The sequence below is a fragment of the Sus scrofa genome, chromosome 13, assembly GCF_054392235.1.
Source record: "Sus scrofa isolate SSC_HxYL_T2T_F1_AM1 chromosome 13, Sscrofa_HxYL_maternal_Yorkshire_Landrace_v2.0, whole genome shotgun sequence".
In the NCBI taxonomy this organism is placed as follows: Eukaryota; Metazoa; Chordata; class Mammalia; order Artiodactyla; family Suidae; genus Sus; species Sus scrofa.
Window position 1 is genome coordinate 33,368,657 of NC_139395.1, and position 12,594 is coordinate 33,381,250.

Consider the following 12,594-nt stretch of genomic DNA (forward strand, 5'->3'; position numbering starts at 1 on the left):
TCGAACCCACAACCTCATGGTTCCTAGTCGGGTTCGTTAACCACTGAGCCATGACGGGAACTCCAGCATAACTCTTTTGAAAGGCTATCTTTAGTGAAGGTACCAATAATTATTTTAATTAATCGAATTAGTTTTTTTTCCAGTTTGGCTGCCTCAAGGCATATGGAGTTCCCAGGCAAGTGATCAGATCCGAACCACAGTTGTGACCTACACCACAGCTGCAGCCACTCTGGATCCTTAACCCGCTGTGCCAGGCCAGGGATCAAACCTGTGTCCTGGCGCTGCAGAGACACTGCCAATCCTGTTGTGCCATAGGGGACAGTCCGTCAATAATTATTTTAAAGTATAATCCAAATATGTGTTGAATTGTAGGCTATCTCTTAATGAGGGACATGTGTGTATCATGGCCACAGCACTTGTGTTGCAGCAGTCACTTACTCTACCTAGGCTTGACCCAAAACACTATGTGAAGCCCCAAAACACTATGTGAAGCCCCAAAACATTATGGCATTACCATTTAGCCAGTCTCTTTCCTGAAAGATTTTGTTTTGTTTTGTTTTTTGTCTTTTTGCCATTTCTTGGGCTACTCCCGCAGCATATGGAGGTTCCCAGGCTAGGGGGTCGAATCAGAGTGGTAACCACCACCCTTGCCAGAGCCACAGCAACGCGGGATCCGAGCCTCGTCTGCAACCTACACCACAGCTCACGGCAACGCCAGATCCTTAACCCACTGAGCAAGGGCAGGGACCGAACCCGCAACCTCATGGTTCCTAGTCGGATTTGTTAACCACTGAGCCATGACAGGAACTCCTGAAAGATTTTGATAATGAGTTTGTTTTTGTTTTTGTTTTTTGTCTGTTTAGGGCCCCACCTGTGGCACATGGAGGTTCCCAGGCTACGGGGCTAATCGAAACTGTAGCCGATGGACTACACCACAGCCACAGCAAGATAGGCTCCAAACTGAGTCTGCGACCTACACCACAGCTCACGACAATCCTGGATCCTTAACCCACTGAGCGAGGCCAGGGATTGAACCTGCGTCCTCATGGATGCCAGTCAGATTCAGTCAGCACAGGAAATCAGAGAATGAGTTTGTTTTTAATATTAAAGGCAAAACTTCTTGGAGTTCCTGTCATGGCTTAGCGAAAACAATATGACTAGGAACGATGAGATTGTGGGTTCAATCCCTGGCCTCGCTCGGGGGGTTAAGGATCCAGCATCGCCGTGGCTGTGACGTAGGCTGGCAACTACTACTCTGATTAGACCCCTAGCCTGGAATCTCCATATGCCATGGGTGCGGCCCTAGAAAAGATAAATAAATAAATAAATAAGGGATTAAAAGCATGGCAGAGATATAATAATGGACAATTGTGGGGGTTCTGTGCTGCGCTGTGTTCCTATTGGCACACATGGAATAATTTTAATTTCAGAAAGATTAAGGACTGCAGTCGATTAAAACATATTGAATAAATTAAAAAACTGTGAGTTCAGAATAATTTTTTAGAAAAGAAATAGTCCTGGAGATTACTAAGACAACAACTACTCCTTGGAGAATTGATAATTATATGGAAAGAATTAAACAACTCTCCTGCCTTTCTGATATAGACTAAATTTCCATGTAACTGAATATCTCTGTGGATAAGGGAGTTTTTTTAGTGCGGAAGATTTCTACCTAGGGCTGGGACTAGGGTAAAGTGAGTGAGATGCCTAGTCTATATATTTTATGGAGGCACTCAGCCCTGATTCTAGTTCCCAAATGCAGGTGTGTCCAAATTAGAAAACTGTTTCAACCATGAGTGAAAAAGCTGATAAAGGCAGTGGTCATCAGCACTCCTAAAACCTTAAGAAGAAAGGCTGATGGCAACATATAAAAATTAGACTGCCTGGGTGGGGGGGCAGGCAGGGATAAATTAGGAGTTTGGGATTAATACATGCATACTACTATATATAAAATTGATAAACAACAAAGACCTACTCTATAGCACAAGGAACTCTACTAGATATTCTACTCTACTCGATATTCTATAATAACCTATCCTATACGGGAAAAGAATCTGAAAAAAAATGGAGATATATGTATAACTGAAACACTTTGCTTTACACCTGAAACTAACACAACACTGTAAATCAACTATATTTCAATGTAAAATAAAGATTAAATTAAATTGAAAGAAACTGTCGTGGTTCAGTGGTTAATGAACCTGACTAGTATCCATGAGGTCGCAGGTTCAATCCCTGGCTTTGTTCAGTGGGTTAAGGATCTGGTGTTGCCATGAGCTGTGGTGTAGGTCACAGATGTGGCTGGGATCTGGCATTGCTGTGGCTGTGGCTATGGTATAGGCTGGCAGCTGTAGCTCCGATTTGACCCCTAGCCTGGGAATATCCATATGCTGCTAAAAAGATAAAAAAAAAGAAAAAGAAAAAAACCACGTTGTCATTATCTGAACTCTAGGATCAATCTTTATTTTTTTTACTGTTATCTAGTATTTTTTATTTATCTTCTCTAAAGTATAATTGATTTATAATGCTGTGATTTCTGCTGTATAGCAGAGTGAGCCAGTCATACATATATATGTATGAAACATATATAATGAAATACATAAATATATATAATCTTTCTTAGACTGTCTTCCATCATGGATTACCCCAAGAGACTGGATATAGTTTCCTGTGCTGTACAGTAGGACTTCACTGCCTATCCATTCTAAATGTAATAGTTTGCATCTACAAGGATCAATCTTAGTGTCGCAAAAAATGAGATAACACACATTACATGCTTCCTGAAGGGGATGGAGAAAGTACACAGTACCATCTAGGATGGATTCTCAAGGGAAAAAAAAAAAATGTATGAACCATAATATAATCAAGGCTTTAAAACTGATCTCTAGTCCACAGGAAATACTGAGCATAAAGGATGCAGTCCACAAGGAAGCAATACACCAGATCTCAAAGGAAGGATCTTACATTGGACTCTAATTTCATCAAGTCAATGAAAGAAAGAATAAAAGGGGAGGGGACTGTTCTAGATTAAGGGAAACATAAGACTTAAAAGACTTATAAGAAACACAAGAGACATAACCAAATGAAAGGGCTCTTGTTTGATCTGATTCTAAACAGTAATTACAAAAAGAATATTTTTATATAATAGAGGAAATTTGAGTATGACTTGGTAATTGAATGATATGAAGGAATTACTCTGAATTTTGTTAGATGTGATAATGGCATTGTGGTTATGTAAGAAAATACTTGGCTATTTCTTTTTGAGTAGCATGCTGAAGTGTTTAGAGGTGAAGGGAATGATGTCTGAGACTTGCTTTAAAATACTCCAGCAACAAAACATAAGAAGGGAGAAGAAGAAGATGAAACAAGTCTATGATGAAGTGAAGCGAGGGGATGGACACATGGGATTAGTTATACTTTCGGCTATATTCCACCTCAGAGTATGTTTCCTAGAGAAGTTCTTGTAACTGCACGTACACTCAAGAATGGGCTCTGCAGCTTCGTCTGTGAAATGAAAATTGGAAATGACTTGGGTCTATCAATAGAGATAAATAGTGATAAAGTGATAAGAGATTGGACCTGTCAGCAGTCATTTCCTGCTCTTCCTGGTTAATGAAATCCTGATTTTGGAGTTCCCTAGTGGGCTAGCAGTTAAGGACCCAGCGTTGTCACTGCTGTGACACATTTTGATCCCTGTCCGGGAACTTCTGCATGTTGTGGGCATGGCCAGAAAAAAACTGCTTTTTAAACCCTGCTTTTTACTTACCCCCACATAAATGTTCTGTGCATGCACTGTGATGAATCCAAGGTACAAGTCAGAATCTTCTTTCTCATACTAGTAATTGATCCAGTGGTGGGAGGGCAACCAACCTCACCGTTAAGGGGAGATTTTGATGAGAGGCTTCTAGGAAAGATTCTCCATACTTCATCAATTCTAAATACACACTCTTTCCCATTTCTTTTTTTTTTTTAATCCTTTTATTTATTTATTTTTCAGCCACGCCCACAGGATATGGAAGTTCCTGGGCCAAGGATCGAAGGCTTGATGCAGCAGAGACATCAGATCCTTAACCCACTGTGACACAGTAGGTATACCTCTTTCTTTCATTTCTGAAATTGGAAGGCTTGTCACAATCACTGCTGTGGTGTGTTTGTCACTCCCACACGTGTGCAAATGGAAAACCTACCATTTGTGACGCCTTCTGGTAAGATTCAGAAAGTACCAGAATTAAAACTTGCCTTTTTGAGACAATAGTGGTGATTCTGTGAAGAGATGATTTCCTGCCAGTGTTTCTGGGGGCACTGAGGTGACATCCTAGGGAAGAGAAAGGACACATACGGCACTGAATTTAAAAGTAATTTTTTTTTTTTAGCCATGCTTACAGGATGTGGAAGTTCCAGGGCCAGGAATCAAACCCATACCACAGCAATAATAACACTGGGTCCTTAACCTGCTGAGCCACCAGGGATCTTCCTGAAAGGTAATTTAGGGTGGAACTCTAGTGGGAAGATGTTCCGAAAATACCTTAACCAATTTATTTCGTTTCTATTTTCCTATTTTGTATACTCGAGTAATAAAAGAGCTATTTTTTAAGCACAAAATAAAAATGCCAAGGAGGAATAAAGCATTAAGTCAGTTCAATTGTAGGCACTTTTCTTTTTCTTTTTAGGGCCACACCTGTGGCATATGGAGGTTCCCAAGCTAGGGGTCTAATTGGAGCTTTAGCCGCCGGCCTAGGCCACAGCCACAGCAACAGGGGGTCTGAGCCACATCTGCGACTTACACCATAGCTCATGGCAATGCCAGATCCTTAACCCACTGAGCAGTGCCAAGGATTGAACCCAAATCCTCACAGATACTAGTCGGGTTGTTGTCCCTGAGCCACGACGGGAACTCCAACACTTTATTTTTAAGAATAAATTGCACTGTAAACCAGCTATGATGGAAAAAATAAAAATCATTTAAAAATTAAAAATTAAAAAATAAAGAGTAGAAGTTCCCATCGTGGCACAGCATGAACAAATCCTACTAGGAACCATGAGGTTGCGGGTTTGATCCCTGGCCTCACTCAGTGGGTTAAGGATCCAGCGTTGCCGTGAGCTGTGGTGTAGGTCGCAGATGCGGCTCGGATCCTGCGTTGCTGTGGCCCTGGCATAGGCTGGAAGCTGTAGCTCTGATTAGACCCTTAGCCCGGGAACCTGCATATGCCATGGGTGTGGCCCTAAAAATCAAAAAAAAGGAAAAGAATAAATTGATAGCTTCATGGGTTTGATGAAATGTGGTACCTATTTGTTAGAGAATACGGCTAGGAAAGGAAAATTCTTGCCCCCTTCCTCCACTTCCTGCTTTGGATACTTCTACAGGCAAGAGTATGATGTTCAGAGCTATGGCAGTTATCTTGGGACCACAAAAGAAAGAATCCCAAGGATGCCAAATTGCACCTTGACATTGCTGAGTCGCTGACCTAGCAGTGAAACAGTCTACCTGCAGATTTCTTGTCAGTGAGATAATTAATGCCTATATTATTTATGAGACTTTTATGTAAGGATCATGCTATAAAAGTATACCTAAGTGATAATTATTTAGTAGAATACTAAACAGTAGTTAAACTATATTTGTAGTTTAATACAAATATCTACATTTTTGCATTTTGTATATTTAATACAAATATACATATTATGAATACATATTTCAATATATTTTTTTCCCTTTTTGGCCACACCCGAAGCATACGGAAGTCCCCTAGCCCCTGATTCTATTGGGATGGAATCCAAGCTACAGCTCTGATTTGACCCCTAGCCTGGGATCCTCCATATGCCTTGGGTGTGGTCCTAAAAAGACATATATATATTGTTGAGCTAAAAGAGAAAGTTTTATAATGATACTGTCAGTGTGATATTTATATAAATTTCAATAATAATAAATGTTGTTTATGGGTATGTTTTAAACATGGTCTATAAGGACACACACCAACTTCTGAGTTGTGGCTACCTCTGGGAAGGGAGTAAGGGGAATGTAAGCAGGAAGGGAATATAAACTAGACTCATCTGTACCAGGAACAATTTTCAAAAGAAAGATTTTGAATCTAGGGAATTCCTTGGCAGTCCAACGGTTAAGATTCAGCTCTTTCACCACTGCAGCCCAAGTTTAAGCCCTGGTCTGAGAACTGAGATCCCACATGGCGCTGCATGCTGCAATGAGAAGAGAAAAAAAAAAAAAGATATAAGTAAATGTGGCAAATACTGACACTTGTCAATTCTGAGTTGAAAATAAACCTGTCATAATATATTCTATACTCCTCTGTACAAAATATCATAATTATGACACAATTTTAATTATTCAATTTTCCATATTTACAGTTGAAATAATCTTCCTGAATTCATGTTTTAGAGAGTAATAAAAACATGTTTGGAGTTCCTGGTGTGGCTCAATGGTAACGAACCCGACCAGTATCCATGAAGATGCAGGTTTGATCTCTAGCCTTGCTCAGTGAGTTAAGGATCTGGCGTTGCTGTGAGTTGTGGTGTAGGTCGAAGATGCTGCTCAGATCCTGTGTTGCTGTGGCTGTGGTGTAGGTCGGCAGCTACAGCTCCAATTCAACCCCTAGCCTGGGAACTTCCATATGCTGTGGGTGTGGCCTTGAAAAGACCAAAAAAAAAAAAAAAGTTTAACTTTGAATTTTTTCTTCACTTTTTTTTTCAATTTTTTTTCTTCACTTTTAAATTGGAAATGTCCTCAAGAAGAAGGCACCAATGAGTCCTCAAAAAGACAACAACAGGGAGTTCCCGTCGTGGCTCAGTGGTTAACGAATCCGTCTAGGAACCATGAGGTTGTGGGTTCGATCCCTGGGCCTTGCTCAGTGGGTTAAGGATCCGGTGTTGCTGTGAGCTGTGGTGTAGGTTGCAGACGCGGTTCGGATCCCCGCGTTGCTATGGCTCTGGCGTAGGCCGGTGGCTACAGCTCCGATTGGACCCCTAGCCTGGGAACCTCCATATGCCATGGGAAGCAGCCCTAGAAAAGGCAAAAAGACAAAAAGACCAAAAAAAAAAAAAAAAAAGTTCCTTAAAAAAAAAAGACAACAACAAGAAAACAAAAACCAAAAAACACTCTACCTTGGCAGTTTGCCATGGATTTAGATATTGGTAATATTTGCCCAACTTTGTGAATATGCTAAAAACAATGGAATTGTACACTTCAAAAGGGTGAACTGCAGAGTCCCTTGTGGTGCAGAGGGTCGTGGATCTGGCATTGTCACTGCAGCTTCTTGGATAGCTGCTATGGTGTGAATTCAATCCCTGGCCCAAGAACTGTCACGATGCCGTGAGCTTGGCCAAAAAAAGGTTAGGTGAATTGCACGCTATGAGCTTGTATCTCAAATTTTTTTTTTTGTCTTTTTTTTTTGGTCTTTTGTTGTTGTTGTTGCTATTTCTTGGGCCACTCCCATGGCATATGGAGGTTCCCAGGCTAGGGGTCGAATCGGAGCTGTAGCCACCAGCCTACGCCAGAGCCACAGCAACGCGGGATCCGAGCCGCGTCTGCAACCTACACCACAGCTCACGGCAACGCAGGATCGTTAACCCACTGAGCAAGGGCAGGGACCGAACCCGCAACCTCATGGTTCCTAGTCGGATTCGTTAACCACTGCGCCACGACGGGAACTCCTCAATTTTTTTAATTAGATACAAAAAAGCTCAGTAACAATGACTTAATTATTTTTCACCTTTTTCTGCTTCATGTGATATTAGCTAGGATCACTCATGTAACTGCATTGAGCTGGCAGGTGAATTGGGTGGTAAGGTTCAAGACAGCTTCATTATGTCTGGAACCTTGGTGCTGGCTGTCAGTTGGGGCATCTTGAATCTCCTCCCCATGTCTCTCTCCAGCATGACAGACTTGCAGCATGGTAGCTGAGTGCAGGAGAGGAAAAGTGGATGCTGCCATGCCTCTCAAGGGCTAGAACCAAAACTGGCTCAGCCTCACTTCTGCATTCTGTTGGTCACACCAAGTCACAGTTCATACGCAGAGAGGGAAGAGCAGCATATTCATATCAGGATGGGAGGACTGTTCACAACCAAACTTGGAGATAGTCTTCCACAAGTGGCATGGACCACATACGGTCTGATGCACTGCAGGCAGACAGCTGTATCATCACTAGCTGGAGGCGTAGTGACTTGCCATGGTAGGTGACAGGGCAGACTTTCCTACTACTATTTCTTCTTTTTTTTTTTTCTTTTAAGAAGTTCCTGGGCCAGGAATCAAATCTTTGCCACAGCAGTGACAACATCAGATCATTAATCCACAAAGCCAGCAGGGAACTCTCCACCTCCCACTTCTGAATTAACTCTTTTCCATCCCTGTTGTCAGCCTGGCTGTAAATGAGAGAAAGCTGCCAATACTGGAGGGTGAGAGAAGAGACCCAAGGTGTCTTCAATATGGGCAAAATCGAGAACCTCTACAGTCGAGAGATAATAATAAGATAATCATCACTTACCAGTCTTGTTACTTGGGGAAGTGGTTTACATTGTGCCTCATTCTTCTCATCTGTAAAATAGAACCAGTAGATGGGACCACATGTGAGAAAGTGAAAAATGGCTCTGCTGACAAGCTTGGAGATGAAGAAAGTGAAAAACAATCCTGCTAGCAGAACATTCCCAGCTGGACATAAACAACACTCACAGAATATGAACATGTTCAGGGAAGGTTACACCATGACTGTATTTGGGACAAGAAAGAAACAAAGCTCTTTATAACCACAAAAAACAAGGAAACACCTCCTTCTTCCACCATGAGTAATGCTGCCCCTTGACCAATGACAACTCCAGCCTTGCTTTCATCCTTCTGCCTCCTAAAGACTGACAATCACTGAATTATCTGTTTCCCAATTGCATTCAACCCAAAACTGCCAACCTCCCAACTTCCCTAATCCCTCTTTAAAATCATCCAGCAAAAGCTCAAATTTTATGTTTCCTCCTAATTCCTTTTTTTTTTTTTTTTGCCACCACACATCATATGGAATTCTTGGGCCAGAGATCAGATCCAAGCCACAGTGGTGACCTATAATGCAACTGTGGCAACACTGGATCCCTTAACCCACTGTGCCAGGCAGGGGATTGAGCCTGTGTCCTGGCACTGGAGAGATGCCACTGATATGATTGCACCACAATGGGAACTCCCCTAATACCTTTTTTATTGAAAGGCTCTTTACAGCAGTGAGATCAATAAACGCTTTAGGTTTCTTTTTATGTTGGCTCCCATAAAAGACATACTAGAATATTCATACTGAACTTATTCGAAATAGACAAAATACCCAAAACTACTCAACAATAAAATGAATACACAGATTACAGTACGTTCATATAATGGAACATTAATTAACAAGGAGAAACAAACTAACATTCTAGACTTTAAAGAAAATATATTGCATGGTCCACTCTTATTAAGCTTAAAAACAGGTGAAACTGGGAGTTCCCATCGTGGCTCAGCGGAAATGAATCTGACTAGGATCCATGAGGACACCAGTTCAATCTCTGGCCTTGCTCAGTGGGTTAAGGATCCGGCAACGGCATGAGCTATGGTGTAGGTCGCAGACACGGCTTGGATCTGGTGTTGCTGCAGCTGTGGTGTAGGCCAGTAGCTACAGCTCCAATTCAACCCCTAGCCTAGGAACCTTCATACGTAGCTGGTGCAGCCCTAAAAAGACAAAAAAAAACAGTGAAACTAATACACGGTGTTAGCCGTAGGCTAGTAATTTCCCTTACGGAGTGATGGAAGGAAGCATGAGGGGGGTATATGCATGTGGGTAGTGTGTTGTCCTTTCTCTGGGTGCTAGATACATGGATATGAAAAGTTTAAAAAACTGTGATTACATTTTGCACACTTTATTGTGCATGTGTAAATATAAAACAGAAGGTTCTTTTAAAAAATGGGCAGCTGCATCAAAGGTATGTGGGAGCAAACCTGAAAAGGCTCCCAACTACCAAAACTGAAACAAATTGAGCAAGAAAATAATGTAGTATTGGATTAAAACCACAACATGAAATAAATGTACATGTACAGAAGATGTGGAATACTATTCAGCCATAAAAACAGCTGCCACTGACGGACCTTGAGATTATTATACTAAGTCAGACAAAGACAAGTACCATAGGATATCACTTATATGTTGAATCTAAAATATGATACAAATGAACTTATTTAAAAACAGAAACAGACTCACAGACCTAGAAAACAAATATGGTTACCAAAGTGGAAGGTGGGAGAGGGATAAATTAAGAGTTTGGGATTAGCAGATACAAACTACTATATATATATAGATAGGTAGATAGATATACATATAGATACAAACTACTATATATATAGATATAGATATATATATAGATATAGATATACAACAAGGTCCTACTGGATAGCACAGGGAACTATATTCAGTATCCTGTAATAAACCATAAAGGAAAAGAATATGAAAAAGAATATATATACATATATGTGTATATATATAAATCACTTTGCTCTATGCCAAAAACTAACACAGTGTAAATCAACTTCAATAAAAATAAATATCATGAATCCATACAGACATAAATATATGACTGAATAAGTAACTAAATGAAGGAGAAGAGATGAATTTCCCTTGGAAAAGATAATTTATGTACAGCCTTCCTACAGCAGGAGGTAGAGCTTCACAGCCCTCAACCACTCAACTGTGAGCTGCACTTAATGACTTAAAAGTAGAGAAGCCTGACAAAAATTACCTAAGCCAGGGGATCAAGGTCAACATCACCAAGTCATTGTGATAGTGCCTAGTCTCAATTTGATGCAATGAGAATGGCAAGTCACCCTGTGGTGTTTCTGCTAAAAATCTATAACCCTAGTCTAACCATGAAATAAAAAACAGTGGATGGAGTTCCTGTCATGGCTCAGCGGAAATGAATCTCACGAGTATCTGTGAGGACACAGGTTCAATCCCTGGCCTTGCTCAGTGGGTTAAGGATCCGGTGTTGCTGTGGCTGTGGTGTAGGCCAGCAGCTACAAGTTCAGTTTGACTCCTAGCCTGGGAACCTCCATAATGCTATGACTGTGGCCTTAAGAGGACAAAAACAAAAAAACAATTAACCCATTCTTCAAAAACCTTGACTGGTACTCTTCAAAGCTGTCAACGTCATCAAGAACAAGGAAAATCTGGAATTCCCATCCTGGCTCAGTGGTTAACAAATCTGATTAGGAACCATGAGGTTGTGGGTTCAATCCCTGGCCTCGATCAGTGGGTTAAGGATCCGGCGTTGCCGTGAGCTGTGTAGGTCACAGATGAGGCTTGGATCCTGAGTTGCTGTGGCTCTGGCATAGGGTGGTGGCTACAGTTCTGATTAGACCCATAGCCTGGGAACCTGCATATGTCACAGGTGCAGCCCTAGAAGAACACACACACACACAAAAAAAAGAATAAGGAAAATCTGAGAAGCAGTAACAGCCAAGAATAGCCTGAGAAAGAATTCCCATAGTGGCCCAGCAGGTAAAGAACCTGACATAGTGTCCATGAGGATATAGCTTCCTTCCCAGGCCCCTTCCCTGTGGGTTAAGGATCTGGCGTGGCCACAAGTTGTGGTGTAGGTCACAGATGGGGCTCAGATCCTTGTGGCTCAGATCTGTCACTGCCCTGGCTGTGGTGTAAGCCTGCAGCTGCAGCTCCATTTAGACCCCTAGCCCAGGGATTTCCATATGCTGCAGATGTGGATGTAAAAAGGAAAAAAAGAATAGCTTATGGAGACATGAATAAATTTAATGTGGTATCCTGGAAAAGATCCTGGAACAGAAAGGGGACCGTAACTGAAAACTGGTGAATGGGAGTCTCTGTCGTGGCTCAATGGTTAACGAATCCGACTAGGAACCATGAGGTTGAGGGTTCGATCCCTGGCCTTGCTCAGTGGTTAACGATCCCGCGTTGCTGTGAGCTGTGGTGTAAGTTCCAGACGCGGCTCGGATCCCACATTGCTGTGGCTCTGCTGTAGGCCATTAGACCCCTAGCCTGGGAACCCCCATATGCCGAGGGAGTGGCCCTAGAAAAGGCAAAAAGACCAAAAAAAAAAAAAAAAAAAGAAAGAAAGAAAGAAAACTGGTGAAGTTGAAAAAAAAATTAATAGTAATATGCTAATGGTGGTTTCTTAGATGTGACAGATGTGTCGTAGTGACTTAATAATATTCAAAACGCTCACAAGAGCTCCATGTATCATTTCTGCAATTTTATATACATCTAAAACTTCTAAAACAAAATGTTTTGTTTTGACTTTAAATGGGGAAGGGAAAGGGCAACAGTGCCTTCTCAGAGATCTGTGAGAAATCAATGAGTATACAAGCCAAGTGCAAGCCTTAAGCTTAGCTAAGCTTAGCCTTAAGCTTAGATGTCAAGTGCAGTTATGTGGTTTTCCGTAAAATGAGGGACAAAAGCGCTGATACTTACGAAGTCTAACCAGGACAAGCACAAAACACTAGCGCACAGCTTTCTCCCAGAGGTGCGGTTGAGCGTACTTCCGGACGGGAGCGCGCGCTCACGCTGCGGGGGGCGGGGCGCCGGGGACGCCAGCGTGGGGCGGGACCAG

The 12,594-nt window shown here is 41.8% G+C and overlaps 1 long non-coding RNA gene across 2 annotated transcripts in view; it reads right to left on the reverse strand.

Annotated features, from left to right (window-relative positions):
- LOC110256561 (uncharacterized) overlaps nt 1-12,526 on the reverse strand; it is a 74,860-nt gene extending 62,334 nt beyond the window's left edge. Inside the window, exons 1-5 of one of the 2 annotated variants that reach the window (XR_014822691.1) lie at nt 12,456-12,526; nt 8,493-8,542; nt 6,055-6,192; nt 4,240-4,315; nt 3,435-3,504 (exon numbers count right to left, since the gene is read on the reverse strand). This is a non-coding gene — a long non-coding RNA (uncharacterized LOC110256561). Of the gene's footprint in view, nt 1-3,075; nt 3,505-4,239; nt 4,316-6,054; nt 6,193-8,492; nt 8,543-12,455 lie in introns of those variants that run through there. The other variant, XR_014822690.1, reaches the window with a different exon arrangement.
- Nucleotides 12,527-12,594: the final 68 nt, after the last annotated feature.